Source organism: Rhinolophus sinicus, chromosome 16 (assembly GCF_057876585.1).
Source record: "Rhinolophus sinicus isolate RSI-liver-muscle chromosome 16, RSI-T2T, whole genome shotgun sequence".
Classification (NCBI taxonomy): Eukaryota; Metazoa; Chordata; class Mammalia; order Chiroptera; family Rhinolophidae; genus Rhinolophus; species Rhinolophus sinicus.
The window spans coordinates 164766972-164786074 of NC_142516.1; the positions used below are offsets into that span (position 1 = coordinate 164766972).

Genomic DNA, 19103 nt, shown 5'->3' on the forward strand with positions numbered 1-19103 from the left:
AAATAAACCCATGCATATATGGTCAACTAATTTATGACACAAAAGCCAAGATATACAATAAAGAAAAGTAGTCTGTTCATTAAATGGTGTTGGGAAAACTGGACAGCTACATACAAAATAATGAAACTGGACCACTCTCTTACACCATACAGAAAAATTAACTCAAAATTGATCAAAGATTTGAAAGTAAGACTTGAAACCATAAAGCTCCTAGAAGAAAATGTACGCAATAAGCTTATTGATTTAGGTCTTGGTTATGGTTGTTTGAATCTGATACCAAAAGCAAAAACAACAAAAGCAAAATAAACAAGTGGGACTACATCAAACTGAAAAGTTTCTGCATAGGTAAAGAAGCTATCAACAAAATAAAAAGGCAACTTATGGAATGGGAAAAATACTTACAAATCATATATCTGATAAGTGGCTAATTTCCAAAATATATAAAGAACTCATGCAAATCAATAGCAAACAACAACAACAAAACCCCAAATAATCAGATTTAAAAATGAGCAGAAGATCTGAATAGACATTTTTCCAAAGACATACAGATGGCCACCTACAGACACATGAAAAGATGTTTAACATTACTAATCATCAGGGAAATGCAAATCAAAACTACAATGAGGTATCACCTCACACCTGTTAGAATGGCTAACATCAATCATACAAGAGACAACAGATGCTGGCAAAGATGTGGTGAAAAGAGAACCCTTATGCATTGTTGGTAGGAATGTAAATTAGTCCAACTGCTATGGAAAACAATATGGAGGGTCCTCAAAAAATTAAAAATAGATCTACCCTACAATCCATCAATTCCACTCCTTGGTATATACCCAAAGGAAATGAAAACAGGATTACATAGAAGATATATGTACTACCATGTTTATTACAACACTATTGATAATAGCTAATATATGGAAACATCCTAAATGCCTATGAACAAAGTAATGGTTAAAAAAGAAGTGGTATATATATGAAATGGAATATTATTAAGCCCTGAGAAAGGAGGCTATCATGCCGTTTGTGACAACATCGATGGCCGTTGAGCGCATTATGCTAAGTGAGATGAGTTAGACAGGCAAGTACTGTATGACATCATTTATATGTGGAATCTAAAAAGAAAATAAAACGAAAACTCATAAATACACAGAACAGTGGAACAGTGGTTGCTAGAGGTCAAAGTGTTGGATGGGAGAAATGGGTGAAGAGGCAAAAGGTAAATTTTTAAAAAAGAAAAAAATTTTCAGTGGTTAGAGAAGACAGGACATCAGATAAGCAGCATCTACAAAATGGTAGTTGAGGTGAGTATGTCCCCAGTTCGGTGTACCACAACCTATACATACATTACCTTCCTACAGAGGGGCTGACCATTTCTGAGATTAAAACCCCATTTGTATAATAAATAACAAGACTCCATAAACCACAAATTAAAAATATACCGTATTATGTCATATTTATATCATACATACTGTAATAACATTTTCAAGTATCACTGGGTAAGAAAATTCTCATTTCCATATCATTTATAGTCAATTTATAAAGCCAGAAGGAAGCTCAGTTATTGCTACTAGATATTTTATGTGAAAGAAATTTGAAAACTCATTGAGGAAATTCAGTAAGACAAATGTCACTTGATCTGGCTTCTCATTCTGGTTCTGTTACTCTGATCCCGGTGAGTTGCTTGACATGTGTATGTTTTGTTGTCCTCTAGAAAACTCATGAGTTAGACTAGATGAGCCTATGTTCATTCCAACTGAAAATTACGTCAATTGGATCTAAGATTTACATGAAGCTAAAATTTTAATAAAAATTCTGGCCTGTTTATCTACATTCTCTGTCTATCCTGACATTTAGAATCAACCAAATGTTTTGCTAAAATTTTCACTGATGTCATACCTCAATTTTCTTAAATTGATTTTTCCAATACTTCAAACACTGGAGTAGAGCAAATATCAGAAGGACTGTATCTTCATTATAAACTGTGGAAGTGAAAGCCAGTTTTAAATTTAATCACACTTCATGAAAAGTAAAATTATAATCCATACATTAAACTTTAGCTCTCTGATTACTATAAATGTTTGAAAGCCAAGATATAAAATTCTTTAGTAAACCTTTGAGAATTGAACTCTAAACCTCTCTGAGATGGTCAGCCAATGGGAAACAATGAAAACTCTGGAACTTAATGCAGAGCCTGGGTCCGCTGTGGGAAACAATGCTCTAAAGGACAGAGCTGCTAGTTGCACACTGCGAATGATTCTGTGTTTGATCCTGCAGCTCTGTATCAGGGCGGGAATGGAAATGGTAGAGGAAAAAACAGGAGTCAAACAAGTCAGCTGAGCTATTAATGATAAAGGATAGTCTGGCTAAAATAACTTTTCTATTGTTATCTAAGGACTTCCAAAACTGGTTTTTCAGGACTAGGATATGAAGAGAATTTGAAAATTGCCCCCATTTATATTAATCAATTCTTAGGTTAGAACTCAGGCTATAGCATAGAAAAGCTGGTACACGAATCCCTTTGAGAAACAACACCCCCCCACTTAACCCCTACCCTGCACATTCCTGGGTATGTATTCATGCAAGAAATGTGATTTTCTTAGTGGGAAAGAACTTTGGCAAGTCTCTCACAGCTCAATGACTTGCGATGTTTTCAGCAGTCAAGAAAAACAAACATGACTTATTCTCTATAAAATAATAGAGTTCATCATTCACTAACAACATCATCTATGAAAACAGGAAGGTCTTTTTAAAAAAGATTTTCATAGTCACTTGAGAAAATAGACCAGCGGGTATTGGTTCTTGACTTAAAGAATTTACTATCTTTACATATGACAGGATTCACCAGCTGACAGCTCCCACACAGAAACTCAGAAAGGCTTTCATTTCTGTGATGCTCGTACCTGTGTAAAATTGCCAGGAAGTTGAAAGCAATGTGATCTAAAATCACAACAAGGAACACCAGAGCTGTCAACAAGCAGAACAGCCCATGGGAAACTGTCAAAATTTAACTTGGAAAAAAAGAAAGTTAATACAATAAGTTATCATTTTAATCATTGGGACATCAGACAGAGAAAGTTATGCAAGTAAAGCATACGAATTTATGTTTGCAAATATAATTCACTTACCGCTCTTGAGCAGAAAACCAGCACTTGTTTTCTCAACAGCCGGCAGTGACTTCCCCAGGTGGATCTGGCTGAAACTTCTGTGTACCTGGAGTTTACTGAGTATAGTTTCCACCTCTACCTGACTGTGTTAATGAACAGTTCAGAGGCTTCTCCCTCAGTGGCTGAGTCATCCAGGGAGGAGGTGGGTGGTGTGAAAGAGGGTGTCACCTTGTATAAATACCAATTCAATTAAAGCAGGCTCGCTCATGGACCTACTGTCTTTGTTTAATGAATTTTTCTATAATTTATGGTCTTGTTTGGCAAAAAAAAATAAATAAAAGTGCTCCTGTTATTACTCTTTTAATTGATAACAACACATACGGTCATATGTGTGGCATAGATTGCATAGTACCCAACCTGTTTTGGATTCTCTTTTTAAAAAGAAAACAAAAAACTTAAGGTGGGAGGAATCTCTACCTGCCCATTGTGCCTGGAAGGCGGAGGCACAGATAAACAGCCAGGATGTACACTGCTTGTAGGAACCAAGATCCTTTAGGAGGGAAAAGTTCTTTGGAATCCTCAGATCAGAAACTAGGAAAGGAATCTGTTACACAAATTCTACACATGGAGCATTTTGTAAAATTATCACAGGAAAAGTACATTCTGAAATATAATATGCCAACCCTTTTATTATTTTACCATTTACAAAAATGTGGAAAGGATGTTCAAAACTCCTGTCACATCTGAGGGCAGCAATAGACTCCATTGTCAACACCTGCTTCTGGCGAGGAAGGAACGATGCAGAAGGGCCATGCTAGGTGGGGGCTCTTATTACAGGTTCTGAAACGCACCTTCCATAATAGCCAGGGGGCACGAAAGAAGCTTAGCAAGTCTGCACGATTGCTGAGAGAAGCCGGGTGATTAGACTTCCCTGGGTCATCTTTATTTATTTGACACACCAACAATTAACCAAATCCTCCCAGTTTCAAGACAGCGCCGGCAAACTACAGTCCAGGTGAGCTATAGACACAGAAGGGACTATAACAAAAAGTAGACACATTCAAATTAGAAGGCACAAGCAATTGCAATATGCACTCACTCTGAGCTGAGACATCACCTCCTGAATGCGCCCTTATTGTAGGCTGAGGAATTTGAAAATATGAAATAGAAAATGCTCTTTAAAATAGTGTGTGTGTGTGTGTGTGTGTGTGTGTGTGTGTGTGTATGAGAGAGAGAGAGAGACTATTCAGCCCTTTGATGAAATTTTATGTATGCAAAATGTTTTAGAAATATGTATTTTAAATGTCTGTGATGCCCATAAATGTGGATTAGATTGAGGTTGGATATTAATACCAGAGATGAGAAAGTTGAAAAACCAAGATGTGACATGGCTGAATTAAAAAATAAAATAAATTAGAAGCTATATTCAGCATTCATTTAGCCAAATGAAAGGCTAAAACAGTTTCTGAACTGGCTTGTAGAGACAAGCAGTAACTTACTTTATAGAATGTTTAACTGTACGTTGTTGTCCTTCATAAAATACAGAACCAGAAAAAGAAGTTTCTACCTTGTAATGAAGTAAAATACACAGCCCAAAGTGCATTTAAGGCTTTTGAGCTTTTAAGCAATTATGTCAGCATGTAATTGAGGGTTTCTCTTAATTTTACATACCTGGAACCCATACCGCTAAACCACACCAGTGTCTTTTCATTTAGAACTAGATCTTGATTCAAAAAAGGGCTAATTGTAAACACTTGGGCAAACTTCAGACCTCCTTATGGCTGAAAGTTTGAAGAGTCTCAAAGCTTGAAGAGGTCCATCAGGAATGTGCAAGGGTGTGGAGGTGGCTGAATAGGTTTGGCCTTGGTTTCACTTAGGACTTGAACTGGGAAGCCTTGAGCATACTTAGAATAACTTCACTCCGCCACGCCTGTTTCACTGTGTGCATCAAAGTTCTTGAGGTCTCTGTAGGGCACCAGCTCCCGGACTTGAATGGTAAATATTTTCCTCAGGTGCCAGGGCTCACTGCCTGGTGCTGGCTGCCCGGAGAGATATCAGGAAGTTTGTAAGGCCACTTTGGACTTACACAGGAGAGGGCCATGGTTAATTAGCAAGGTCTCAAGTGGCGGGCTGCTTGCTCACCCTATCTCTTGAAACAGGAAAGTGCTTTTTCTATGTGTTGTATCCAATGATACAATCAGCCAAAATAAGCACTTATTACTACATAATAATGTAATTAGAAAAACGTATATAGCATTTTTCATGTGCTTATTGTTCTAACCGGCTTTCATACATTAATTTGGTGATTGTTATTCAACGATTGCTACCTCCAGCTGTGGTCTGAAGGTTGACGGTCCCCCACCAAACCAAAAATTCATATGTTGAAATCCTCACCCCCCTCAAAAATGGGGCCTTTGGGAGGTGCTTAGTTCGTGAGGGTGGAGCCCACATGAATGGGATTGGTGTTCTTACAAGGGACCCCACAGAGCTTTCTAGCCCTTTCCACCATGTGAGGACACAGCGAGAAGGCCCAGCTATGAACCAGGAAGAGAGCCCTCACCGACCACGCTGGCAGCCTGATCTCAGACTCCCCACCTCCAGAACTGGGAGAATCAGGTTTCTGTTGTCTTTAAACTGCCCAGTCTGTGTTTTTTTTTTTTTTTTTTTTTTTTTTTTTTATAGCAGCTTGAACAGACTAAGATACCTCATCGCCCCAGAAAGATTTCAAAAGGGATGATGAAAATGCAAAAAAACACAAATTGGACAAATCATATCTCAAAGCTCTCTATTTTATTATGCCAGGACTCTGAGGGGTTGAAAGATCAGAGCCTCTCAGATGGAGAAAATAAATGTTATATGCATGTTGAAACAAGAGAGATGTGGTTAGGATGATAATTACCAATTTCTCCTCGGCTGGGAGCAGACAGATGCCAGAATTAAGGACTTACCGCCAGGGCTGCACGAGCAGGTGTATTGCTAATACACTTTGATGGCATCAGCACGACGCGGGTGGAGCCTGGATTCCATTTTCTGTACGGACTCGCTATTCACCATGGGCACATCTCTTATCCCTCACGCCCATGTCTTTCCTGCTGCAGTAAGACTGGTCAGGGCAATCTCCTTACCAACTGGACAGGTCACAATGAAGATACCAGGTTTTTAAACCAGGACTCAAACCTGTGCCCCACGACAACATCAGGAGGGACCAGGAGGATTCGGCCCGGAGTCCTGAGGTTTTCTCAAATCTTCTTCATGCTCCAAACAGGCAAGTATCCTTGTCCATAGCACCCAGCAGAGATTAGGCATGGCTGCTGCTGATAAATAGGCATTATGATGATGATGATGATGATGATAAAAACAATAACACACAACAACAACAGTAGTTTAAGGACGTGCCTTAAGTGTTCTACGTGTATTATTTCATTTGGTGTCCACAAGTACCATAAACTAGAGGTACTGCTATCATATCCATGAGAGAGATAAGAAAACAAAAGCCTAAGGTCTGCCGCTCGGAATTAGATGTGTGCAGAACTCCAACCTAGGCAGGCTGGCTACAGAGTCCACGTTCTCAGGTATGAAGCTCACTGTCTGTTCAAAGTGCCAGAAAGGAACATAGGCCTGCGAGCCAGGAGATTGTGGCTGGACCACAAGGTGAGCTAAATTTATAGCAAGCCTGAGCCCTGACTAAAGGTGACAGGTAAGTACCATGTTTTTAGCAGGAAGTGTGTGTGTGTGTGTGTTTGCGTGTGTACGTATGCCCCTATATCACCGATAGCATCAAGAATAATACTAGGTCTAACAATTAAGTTCTCGAACTCATTGCAAGGATGTTGCTAACCTTTTTTTGATATCGGAGGGATTATTCATTATGAATTTGTACCAAAGGGACAAACAGTTAACCAAGTTTACTATCTAGAAGTGCTGAAAAGGCTGCGTGAAAAAGTTAGACGACCTGAACTTTTCACCAACAATTCATGGCTCTTGCATCACGACAATGCACCAGCTCACACAGCACTGTCTGTGAGGGAGTTTTTAGCCAGTAAACAAATAACTGTATTGGAACACCCTCCCTACTCACCTGGTTTGGCCCTCAATGACTTATTGCTTTACCCAAAGATAAAGGAACTATTGAAAGGAAGACATTTTGATGACATTCAGGACGTCAAGGGTAATGTGACGATAGCTCTGATGACCATTCCAGAAAAAGAGTTCCAAAATTGCTTTGAAGGGTGGACTAGGTGCTGGCATCAGTGCATAGCTCCCCTAGGAGAGAACTTCGAAGGTGACCATAGTGATATTCAGCAGTGAGGTAGGTGGCACTTTTTCTAGAATGAGTTCATGACCTCAATCGCCTGACCTCGTCTACCACAGCCACATACACTAATCACCATGTCAGACCAAAGAATGGCCAGGAGTAGCTTCAGAATCTAGGGTCCTTTAATAATAGTGTAAATCTAACTCACCAGTTTTCTTTTTGTTTTTCCTCTTAAATAGACTATTTTTAGAGCTGTTTTAGGTTCACAGCAAAATTGGGAGGAAGGTACAGAGATTTCCCAGATCCCCCCTGCCCCCCTCCACACACAGTCTGCTCTATTATCAATGTCTCCCACCAGAGGGGTACATTTGCTATAACTGATGAACCTACGTTGACATGTCATTATCACCCAAAGTCCATAATTTACATTAGGATATTATCTTTGGTGTTGTACGTTCTATGGGTTTTGATGAATGTATCTACCATTGTTGTATCATACAGAATAGTTTCACTGCCCTAAGAACCCTCTGTGCCCTGCCTAGTCATCCACCCTCGCCGCTAACCCCCAGCAACCACTGACCTTTTTACCGTCTCTATAGCTTTGTCTTTTCCAAAATGCCATATAGTTGGAATCATGCAGAATGTAGCCTTTTCAGATTGGATTCTTTCACTTAGTTATATGCATTTAAGTTTCCTCCATGTCTTTAATGGCTTAATAGTTCATCTCTTTTTAGCACGGAATAATATTTCATTGTCTAGATATACTACAGTTTACTTATTCATTCACTTAATAAAGACACTTTGTTGCTACAAAGTTTTGGCAATGTTTATGAATAAAGTTATTATGTCCAGCCATATGTAGTTTTAAGAAATTATTTATGCAATATTTTGACTCAGATATATATATATATCAGAAATTAAAAGCATAAGATGAATACAATGAAAAGTCTCTCTCCCTCCAAACCTCGATCTCCAAAAAAAGCAGTTATTTGTTTCTCCTGGGTTCTTCCAGATACATTTATGCCTACATAAGCAAATGTGAGATACAGGTATTTCCTCCATTTGTATACTGTTGTTTGCATCTTACACTGTTCTGAATCTTGCTTTTTTTCCTTTAATATTATACCTTGAAGATCTTTCTACATTGTGTTTTTTACAGCTGCTTGGCCTTCCATAGTATGGATATTCCATAACCTATTTCATCAAAACCACTATTAATGGACATTTCCATCATTTCTCAGTCTCTGCTAATAAGTAATGCTGCAGTGAATAACACTGTACATAAATATTTGGCATATGTGTATATATACCTGTAAGATTAATGCTTAGAGATATAATTGCTGGATCCAAGGATTCGTACATTTTAACTTTGGTAGACAAATATTACTAAATTACCCTCTGTAATGGATTTACCAATGTATTCCTCTTACCCTCATTTGTCTTTTCAATCATCTGTTCATTTAACAAATACTAAGCACCTAATATGTTTCTAGTACTGTTTCAGCCTAAAGGGACTGAAAAATTAGTGAGACTGGTGCTTGCTCTCTAAGAATTCACCATATTTGGGAAGTCAGATATTGAGTTAAATAGCTATACACCAGGATAGAGTAATAATACAGGGCAATTTTCACAGCTGGGTATCACACAGTAGAGAGACTAAAGAATTCTACCTGAAAAAAATAAAAAATAAAATAATTTTTTAAAAAAGAATTCTACCTGAACCCAGGAGGTGATGTTGACTGAATTTTGAAGTGTGAGTGGACATAATAAGATGGTCAAGAGGAAAAAGAGCCATCCATCGTCTCTGCTTTCCGGGATCTTCTCAATGTATTCCACATTTCTGGTAAGAATATAGTTCTGGGTTTGGCAATCTGAAGCAATCACTAATCTCTCCAAATAATGAGAGAAGTAAGAGCAGAGATATTATTGGGCTGGTGAGACTCTCAGCCAAACTCTCCTCAATAGAGTCAAAGTTGAGAAACCCTGCTTGAAAGTCTTTCTGCTCATTCCTATACCCGCAAAACCCAGCATTTTTGCAGCCCAGCAATACTAGTTCCTCAGGATATGATGTGTCCACATTTTCCTAGTCTCATGGTCTTCTATAGAGAAATGTGAGATACACTGCAAATATAGTGCAATCTTCCTAGCCCAGGATGAAACAAACAATTCCACAAAGATTGGAAGAATTGTTCTCTTTCTTCCACTGAAAAACTTAGAATTGCAAATCGAATTGTATAATTAAAGTCTTACTTTTAAATCCAGATTGTTATTTCATAATTTCATGATCATAATTTCTGACTTTCTTCAAATTGCAGTCAGTTCATCCACTTTATATTAGTTTCTTCATTGTCAAATATTTCATGGGATTACATAAGCCCCTTGAGATAAGAGACCAGGCCTTCAAATTTGCCTTTATTCTAAATACATAGTACAGTTCTTGACTCATAATAGCCCTCAGTAATTGTTGATTGAATGAAGAAATAACGATCCTAAACAATAAGTGTGCATACATAAGGGGTACTCACCATTTGCAAAAAATCTGGTCTATCTGTTTTATAAATCTGATCTAATCAGACTTTGCTATCTCTAGCTAAACTATAGACTATAATAGGCTGAACGAGAGACTATAAAGTTAGCTCTTAAACTCACTGTAACACTCACTGTTCTCTTAAAACAAGAGATGATTTCTCTGGATTAGATAGAGATTGCTCAAATAAAAATTACCATAGCTGCATGTATTGCCCAAGGTTCAAACCTCCCTCACTCTCTTCATATCCACATCAGTTAGATGTTCACTGACCCATCACTGTCAGTTCTACCTCCTAATTCAGTCTGACTCTCCCTTTCCTGTTGACTCGCACCACCCCTGCTTTGGTTCCAATCTCATCACAAGGGAACACTACTTCAATCTCCTGCAAACCTGGGTCTCTTCCCTGTTCAAATCTCTCCCCTTCTGTGTCAATCAGGCTCTTTCAGGTTGTAAAGGTCAGAGACAAGCTCAGGAAAACTCAGTGAGTAGGAGTACACTAACAGTGGCAGTTCAATAGGAAGACCCAGTGCCCAAAATATTAATTAGAAAATTACGGTTTAGTACAGGAAAAAGATACAATGTAGCAATACATTAGAGTACAGTAGTACCTCGGTTTTTGAACATCTCCGTTGACAAACATTTCGGTTTACGAACGCGGTAAATCTGGAAGTAAATGCTTCGGTTTTCGAACAAGCCTAGGAAGTCGAACATGTCACAGCATCCGCTGAGTGCAAGATCCTGAGGCCTAACTGTCGGCTGTTTTCGAACGTTTCAGAGCTCAAACGGTCTTCTGGAACGGATTACGGTAAAGATAAGTATCACAGCTGAAGACTTTCACATAGTAAAGGCTTAGAGAAACCTTTTGCAAGTTCCAGTTGTCTTCCCTCTGGAAGTGTTTTTGCAGGATCCACTTTCTCTCTCAGTTCAAGAACCAGTGACTTGTGACTAGAACACCCAAATGGAGTCTCAGCTGGAATTCCTTACACCCTGCTGGTCATATTGGCATATTCCTGCTATGTGACCAGGCCTTCTGGGGTCTCACCAGATAGAAATTATCAGTCTCACTGCTATCTATAAACACTGCTGACGACCTGGTACAAACCATCCTGAAACTCAGGGCACATGGTTACAAAGCGATGCTATTAATCAGTATGTTTCAAATCAGTGCTGTGCATATTCATTTCTTATTTTTGTGGAATAACTCAGGCTAGTTCCAGGACTGCTGAACTTAACCCTCACTGTCCTGGAGGTTCAGAGGGCTACAATGAAGACAGGATACAGTGTCAGCAGCCTTTCTTAGAAATTAAAGATTTCCTGCTGGTTACTTTTCAGAAGCAATACTAGTTGTCCGGTGCAACTCTAGGCACCCAGTAGCATTTCTGTGAGTCTTCCTACCATGACTTGGTTCCCCTACCTCTGATTCTCCTCCTGCTTCTTCTTTCTACCATGTCACCAATGTATTATAGTCTCTGCATGCAGCAGTTTAAATCCTCTGTGAGAGATCTGCTTGAGTTGGTCAGCCACCATCCTCTACTGGGTTTCTATAGGCAGAGCTCTTCCACCAGGCCATCTCTTAGGCTTCTGGAGAGCTGTTAGGAGGATAGTTTAGCTCAAACACTTACCTCATCTCAATCAGTGTCACCAAAGCAACAGCACTGCATCATTCAAAGCATGGTTCCCCTAAACCTTACAACTGCTCAGAAGTAGACTACAGATACAGCACACATCCAGTTAGAACTTTCTCTCCAATAAAGACACATCACACCTTAACATTAGTTTTCCAAAACAGATGTAATCATGTCACTCCCCACCTTCAAACCCATCATAGCTTCTCCATGTCCCATAAAATTCAAACACCTTACATTCATGTGTTGTCCAACGCAGCAGTCCCCAGCCATGGCCAGCTATTTAAACTTAAATTAATCAAGATTAAATTTTAAAATTCTGTTCTTTAGTTGCACAAGTACATTGCAAATACCATATTGGAAAGAGCAGATAGCATAAGCAGAATGTTGGTCTAGATGCACTTTTTAAGCTACTTTCAACTATTCCAGGCTCATCTTCCACCACGTCCCCGCATACACCCTAAGCTCTAACCACATAAAAATTTCTGCTGTTGCCCAAACGTATAATATACCTTAGGCCTTTAATATTTGTCCTTATGCCATCCTGTGACCTGAAATATTCTTGCCTCTTGTGCACCTGGTAATGTCTTACTCATCTTTAAAGGCCCAACAAATACATAATCTGCTCCGTGAAGATTTTCCTACCATCTCACTCCCCAACCACAGGCAGGTACCCTCTTCCTTTCTGCTCCAAGGGAATTCTGTACATGGCTCTATTGCAGTACTTAACAACATTATATGATAAACTCGTTGTACCCACATGCCACATATATTTCTAGAAGATCTTATTTTTTTTAAAATTAAAGTTTATTGGGGTGACAACTGTTAGTCAAGTTACATAGATTTCAGGTGTACAATTCTGTATTATATCATCTATATATCACATTGTGTGTTCATCACCCAGAGTCAGTTCTCTTTCCATCACCATATATTTGATCTCCTTTACCCTCATCTCCCACCCCCCTCTCCCCTTACCCTCTAGTAACCACTAAACTATTGTCTGTGTCTATGAGTTTTTGTTTCTCATCTGTTTGTCTTCTTTTGTTGTTTTTGGTTTATATACCAGATATCAGTGAAATCATATGGTTCTCTGCTTTTTCTGTCTGACTTATATCACTTAGCATTATAATCACAAGATCCATTCATGTTGTAACAAATGGTCCTATTTCATCTTTTCTTACTGCCGAATAGTATTCCATTGTGCATATATATCACATCTTCTTTATCCATTCATCTATCGAAGGACATTTTGGTTGTTTCCATGTCTTGGCCACCATAAATAAAGCTGAAATGAACACTGGAGCACACTTGTCTTGATGGAAAATGTTTTCAGATTTTTTGGGTAGACACCCAGGAGAAGGATTGATGGGTCAGAAGATCTTAATAATGGAGACAATATGGCTTAAGAGCACAGACTCAGGTGCCAAATGGTATCTGCCAATGACTACTTGTGTCACCTTGTACTAGTCATTTAGCTCCTCTTGTCTCAGTTTCCTCATCTGTGAAATGAGGATGATAAAATACTTCCTACACAGCGTCATGGCAACAATAAATTGTGTTACAGATAGAGAAAGCACTTAGAATAGGTCCTACAATTTAATAAGGTGCTACCCCAAATTTAGCTATTAATAAAATATTAATGCATTTTGTTTATTCACACATGAAAAGTATCTGAGAAGAACAAGAATGTAAGCACAATTAACAACTGTACTCGCCTCGATACATTTACTGTATCTAGTGGTTAACTCTTTAATGAACAATGTATAATTAGTTGTCTATGACTAAACATAGGTTTTAGAAAGTATATGAAAAGATCCTGATCGAGAGCAGAGTTTGCCATCCCAAAATATGCCCTTTTTTGATATTGATTATTTTAACCTAGTTATTTTTTAAGAAACAAAAGACTCAGGAAGAGCCTTTTACCTCCCCCTTACCTGTCTAAAGGGATTCAGATAGAAAAACCTGCTTAAAGGAAGAGAGCTGTCACCTTAGCATAGTATGAACTAAGTGAGGCAGACAGGCAGGAATGTAGCGAAGTCGGTTTGTCAGACTCTCTTCTGAGTCCCATTGTTTTTGGGTGGTGTGGTAAGAATTGATGTACCAAATGTTGCTCCTTCTCATCTATCTATGAATTGCCTACCTTCTCTTTGAAGTCCAAACTACTACCCCCTTTTCTCCTTAGCTCAAAATGGCATACAAGTCTAAATTGCCTGATATGTCCTATATTCTTATGGAGCCCCCATATATACATATGTAATAAATCTGGTTATTTTTCTCCAGTTAATCTGTCTCATGTCAATTTTTTTTAAAATTTTATTTTATTAAATTTATTGGGGTGATAATTGTTAGTAAAGTTACATAGATTTCAGGTATACAATTCTGTATTACATCATCTATAAATCCCATTGTGTGTTCATCACCCAGAGTCAGTTCTCCTTCCATCACCATATATTCGATCCCCCTTACCCTCATCTCCCACCCCCCACCCCCCACCTCCCTTACCCTCTGGCAACAACTAAACTATTATCTGTGTCTATGAGTTTCTGTTTCTCATTTGTTTGTCTTGTTCTTTTGTTGTTTTTGGTTTATAAACCACATATCAGTGAAATCACATGGTTCTCTGCTTTTTCTGTCTGACTTATTTTGCTCAGCATTACTCTCTCAAGATCCATCCATGTTGTCACAAATGTTCCTATATCATCTTTTCTTACCGCCAAATAGTATTCCATTGTGTATATATACCACAACTTCTTTATCCATTCATCTATCGAAGGACATTTTGGTTGTTTCCATGTCTTTCTCATGTCAATTTGATTATTAGACCAGCCAGCAGAATTTAGAAGGATAGAAGAAAAATTATTTTTCCTCCCCTACAATCCTCTCAAGAGTCAGTCCTAGAACTTATTGCTGAATTACCGATGGATTTATAAAATGCTTGTCATGTAGAGGAGACTTTCCTTTTTTGACTGAGAAGGCTAATTTATAAACAGTAGAATGGGAGGTGCCACGTGTATTGCAGTGTTCACTGTAGTATTCAGTAATTCCTTCTTCTTAGATGACAACTTGTTATTCACATTTTCTCCTATTTGATCAGCTTGGCATTTCTCTCTTCTTAGTCCCAATCTTTCTTCCCTTTCCTCAGTGTTCCCATATACATCTTGGTAGAGTTTTTTAAATTTATTTTTTATAATCTATTTTATGTCTCTTCTAATAATTCACTATTGTATTAATTTCCTATTGCTGCTATAATGAATGACCACAAATTGAATGGCTTAACATAATACTATTATCCATACAGTTCTGGTGATCAGAGAGGTTCATCAGACTAAAGTTAATGCATTGGCAGGAATGGTTCCTTTTGGGGGTTTGGAGGGAAGAAGCCACTTCTGCCTTGTTCTGGTTCTCGAGGCCACTTGCATCCCTTGGTTCATGACTCCTTCCTTGCATCATTCCAACCTCTGGCTGTCATTACATCTCTTACTTCTGACCTGATTCTTCTGTCTCTGTCTCATAAAGACACGATGATTATTACATGGGGACCACCCAAATAATCCAGGACAATCTCCACATCCCAAGATCCTTAATTTTTTTAAATTAAAATTTATTGGGGTAACAATGGCCAACAACATTACATAGGTTTCAAGTGTACAATTCTAAGATACATTATCTGTATAATTTTATCATTTCTACAAAGTCCCTTTTGCCATAGAAGGTGAAGTATTTACAGGTTTCGGAGATTAGGGTGTGGACATCTTTGGGAGAACATTTTTCCGTCCACCACACCTATCATATTTTTAAATTTCTCGGCATTCTCTATCATTTTATCTTTTTTTATAATTTACAAAACTAAACATTTTATTAAGTGAACAAAAGTTCAAGATGCATGCAATTATTTGATTTAATAAATAAATCCAACAAAAAAATCTGTGCTCTTAAAAAATAGGTGACATCTTTAGGATTGCATCTAAAAGTTTATATTTAAACATCTTGTAAACAAGTGCTAGAAACACATGCAATTTTTAAAATAGTCATTCTCTACAGTCCACTCATGAGTAATATAAACATTAACAGGCATGTTTTCAAATGACCACTGGATACTTGAGTATTGTTTGCAATGGTCATGTGCAATGTGTTCCCAGCTGAATCTTGGGGAAAACATACCTAAGCTTTGTATATTACCCGTGCAAACACACATGAATACTTCCATATATATATATATATATATATATATATATATATATATATATATATATATATATATGGTATATATATATATATATATATATATATATATATATATATATATACCTCCATATATTCAAATTTACATAGTATGTAGTATTAGGTTGGTGCAAAAGTAATTGCAGTTTTTGCAATTATTTTAACGTTTAACCCTCAATTACTTTTGCAACCTAGTACTTATGTTTATATATATCTATCTCATATACATATTAGATTTATACATTAATACACACGTCAATACCTCTACCTGTATTTGTCTTCCCTATTAGAATGTAATCGTCTTGAGGGCAGGGCCCCAACCTAGTTTTCCCCTAAATGCTTAGGGTCTATACTGGGCCTGACCTAGCCAGTTCTCAGTGATTGTTTCTTAATTGAACATATTTGAATTACCATGTGACACATGGGAAAACGGAATAGATAACACCTGACAAGAAAAGGAAATCACCGGACCCTTTCTCCTCCCGCATCTACGTTCTAAGTACCTCAGCCTTCCATAGAATAGACTAGAGAAATGTTCAAATCATCCTTCTCATTCATGCTTATGTTTCTGTTGCTATATTCTGTTACCTGTCTCCCATTCTGACTGACTGACTCTCTCAAACCACCTGGCGTTCCCACAATTGTGTCCTGCTCCCTCCCCACACGCAGTATCTAAAAAGCTCCCACTTACCATATTGTCAGCCTCTCCCACTCATGTCCTCCACCCACCACTTCATTCCTTCCACCCACGTCTTCCACGTCTCCTGTTTCTCCTCACAATTCGTCTTCAGATTGTCTCTCATTTCCTTTACTTTGTATAATCAAAGGATAAATCCTGCAGAAGAGAGCAGAGACTTGTAGAAAAATATTAATTTCCAAACATTATTTAAGCTAATAGATTATCCTTTGCTGAAACAAATTGGTGATATCAATGATGTCCCTAGAAAAGAGTGATTTTCAAATATTTTGGAATCAGTGTCCCTTATTATTGCTTTGATTTCACAATAATTCTCCCTGCCAACACTCCATTCCTCTTCTAAAATATTATATTCAGATGTCTCCCATAAAAACAAATCTTGGCTTTTACCAGTTCTAGCACTAATAGCTGAAGAGTAAAGAAAGTGAGAAATGTTTCAACTAACAAACCAGTCAAATTCCCAAGACAGGCTAAAAAGTAATCTAAAGGCTTGATTATATTCATTTTTTATGCTTAAATGCGTAATACTGACATAGAATTCTAAAGTTACTATCTGTTTAAAATATGGCCGTTACAAAAAAAAGTACATTTTATAAAATATTTCCTCCCAATCAGGGGAAGTTTCCAAGAAGCCATTAAGATCCCTGTTCACAAGTCCTACATTAGCAAATAAAATATGACACCCTTTGGCCCTGGGCACAGATACAGACTGAGGTCGATGCGATACTAGTATCAAAGAGAATAAAAATATTATAAAATAAAAATAAATAGCTTTTATTACTAAAATAACTGATGCTACTCAAAATCAACTCTCCTTTTTTGTCCTTTTTCTATGGCCAGAGGTCAGTAATCTTTTTGTTAAAGGTCCAGATAGTAAATATTTTATTTTCGGCTTTGTGATCCATATCCAAAAACTCAACTCTGCTGTCGTAGCAGAAAGCAGCCCCAGACAATACACAAAAGAATGGGCATGAGCAGAGCAGCGCGCAGAGGCTGGAGCTGGCAGCACTGCGCCAACTTCTAGTCCATGCTAACCAAGCCTGCGGGAAAAACATGCCTTCTTTTTCCTCCGCTCCCTGTGGAGGGGAATGCTAAATGAGAAAAAATAATACTAATAAACATCCAGTGAAAAACACTGAGGTTCTGAATGGTTGGGTGACTTGCCAAGGTGCAAGAACTTCAGCTGTGAGAAGTGATCACTGACTGTGTTGGGTAAGCTTGGAAGTACTTACACCTTATCTGATTTCATCCTCTCAACAACTTTCTAAGGTACTATTATCCTCTTTAGTTCACAGATGAAGGAACTGAGATTCAGAGAGGTTAAGCAACCTACTTAGAGTTTCACAGCAGCCACATGGTACAGGGAAGAGCCAGGGTTTTTTACTCTCTGCTACTTGCTGCTGCCACTCCTGCTGCTGCTGCAACGTCCCCACCATTCTGCTTCCCACTGTGTACCATTCCAGGATCCTCAGGAGAAGCCTTTTCATTGTAGTGCGTGTATTTTCTGTTCTTGAAAGACAACGTGAAACTTTCCACTGTCGTATCTGACGTAAGCTGTCATGGTGAGGAATTTTTCCCCCTTAGCAGAACCCACATAACCTGACTTGTTTATCCAGTCTAACTATAATTCTGCAACACAGAAACAGGGAGTAGACCTTGACTTTACACACCCATGGCAAACCCCACATAGAAAGGCTCAGAAACCTGTGTTTGATCTTTGCTTGCGCAACACCAATCCAAGGAGACACACGAAAGTGTCCTTCTTACTGTGTTAGATGCCTGCGGCAACTCTGTCCACAGTGTCCACAGCCACCAGGAGTCCAGGGATGGCCCCGGACAAACTGGACTGGAATTCCCTTTTGTTTCACAGCTCAAAGGTATGATTCGTTTGGAAAGTTCAGCCCTTCCTGCACCCCTAATATTTCATTACATTACGATCCACCCACTTCACACTCTTTCTCCATAAGCCCTGTCAAACCAGTAGGTGTAGAAAATGTAGAAAGAAATAAAGAGACATTCAATGCATGGTTCTTTTCCAAATAAATTTATTTCCTTATGAAGGTTTGGCAAGTGCCACCCACATAAAGCCTCCACTATGAAAAGAAAAGCCATCACAGGCTAGATGGCAAGCTCTGAGCTAGAAACAGAAAGTTTTATAAGCTGACATATTCATGTTACAGAATCAAATATTAGTCTCCATGTTCCTGTGCATGAATGTAAGCCACGTTACTTGTCCATTGACTTAAGGAGAAGTTATGCAGTCTACGCACTTTTATTTCCATCTCAGACTCTAGAAAAGGGCATATATAAAATGCATGATCCTCACGTTACTGAAATCTATAAGCACATATTCTCTCTCTGTCTTCCTTTTCCAACCCCACCCCATTTTGCTTCTGTTAAAACAGATGGGTTCAAATGACAAAAAAAAAAAAATTAAATGGGAGCAAACTTCCGTCTTGCAGCAAGGGTAATCCCCAGTGGGTCTAATGAAGCTACTTGATAAGTCCTTTATGCTTTCGTCCAAATCTTTATGTCTCCAACAGTAAGAAAAAAAAATCTGGAGTCAAATTGGGTGAGGCAGCCCAGAGGAGTCTACACACTAAAGTGAGACAAGACTGGGATAGTGAATCAATGGGTCGTATCATCCAAACGCTGTATTAAACACCTTCTT

General features: G+C 38.3%; 1 protein-coding gene and 1 long non-coding RNA gene across 10 annotated transcripts in view; both read right to left on the bottom strand.

Moving 5' to 3' along the window:
* SCEL (sciellin) overlaps positions 1-3263 on the bottom strand; it is a 98687-nt gene extending 95424 nt beyond the window's left edge. For all 8 annotated transcript variants that reach the window (XM_074329415.2, XM_019742559.3, XM_019742557.3 and 5 more), the window contains exon 1: positions 3126-3263. The gene's annotated coding sequence lies outside the window, so the exon portion shown is untranslated. The remainder of the gene's footprint in view (positions 1-3125) is intronic.
* A 10766-nt stretch (positions 3264-14029) lies between these two features.
* LOC141571007 (uncharacterized) overlaps positions 14030-19103 on the bottom strand; it is a 151644-nt gene continuing 146570 nt past the window's right edge. For both annotated transcript variants that reach the window (XR_012495456.2, XR_012495457.2), the window contains 2 exons: positions 16427-16570; positions 14030-15017 (listed from right to left, as the gene is read on the bottom strand). This is a non-coding gene — a long non-coding RNA (uncharacterized LOC141571007). The remainder of the gene's footprint in view (positions 15018-16426; positions 16571-19103) is intronic.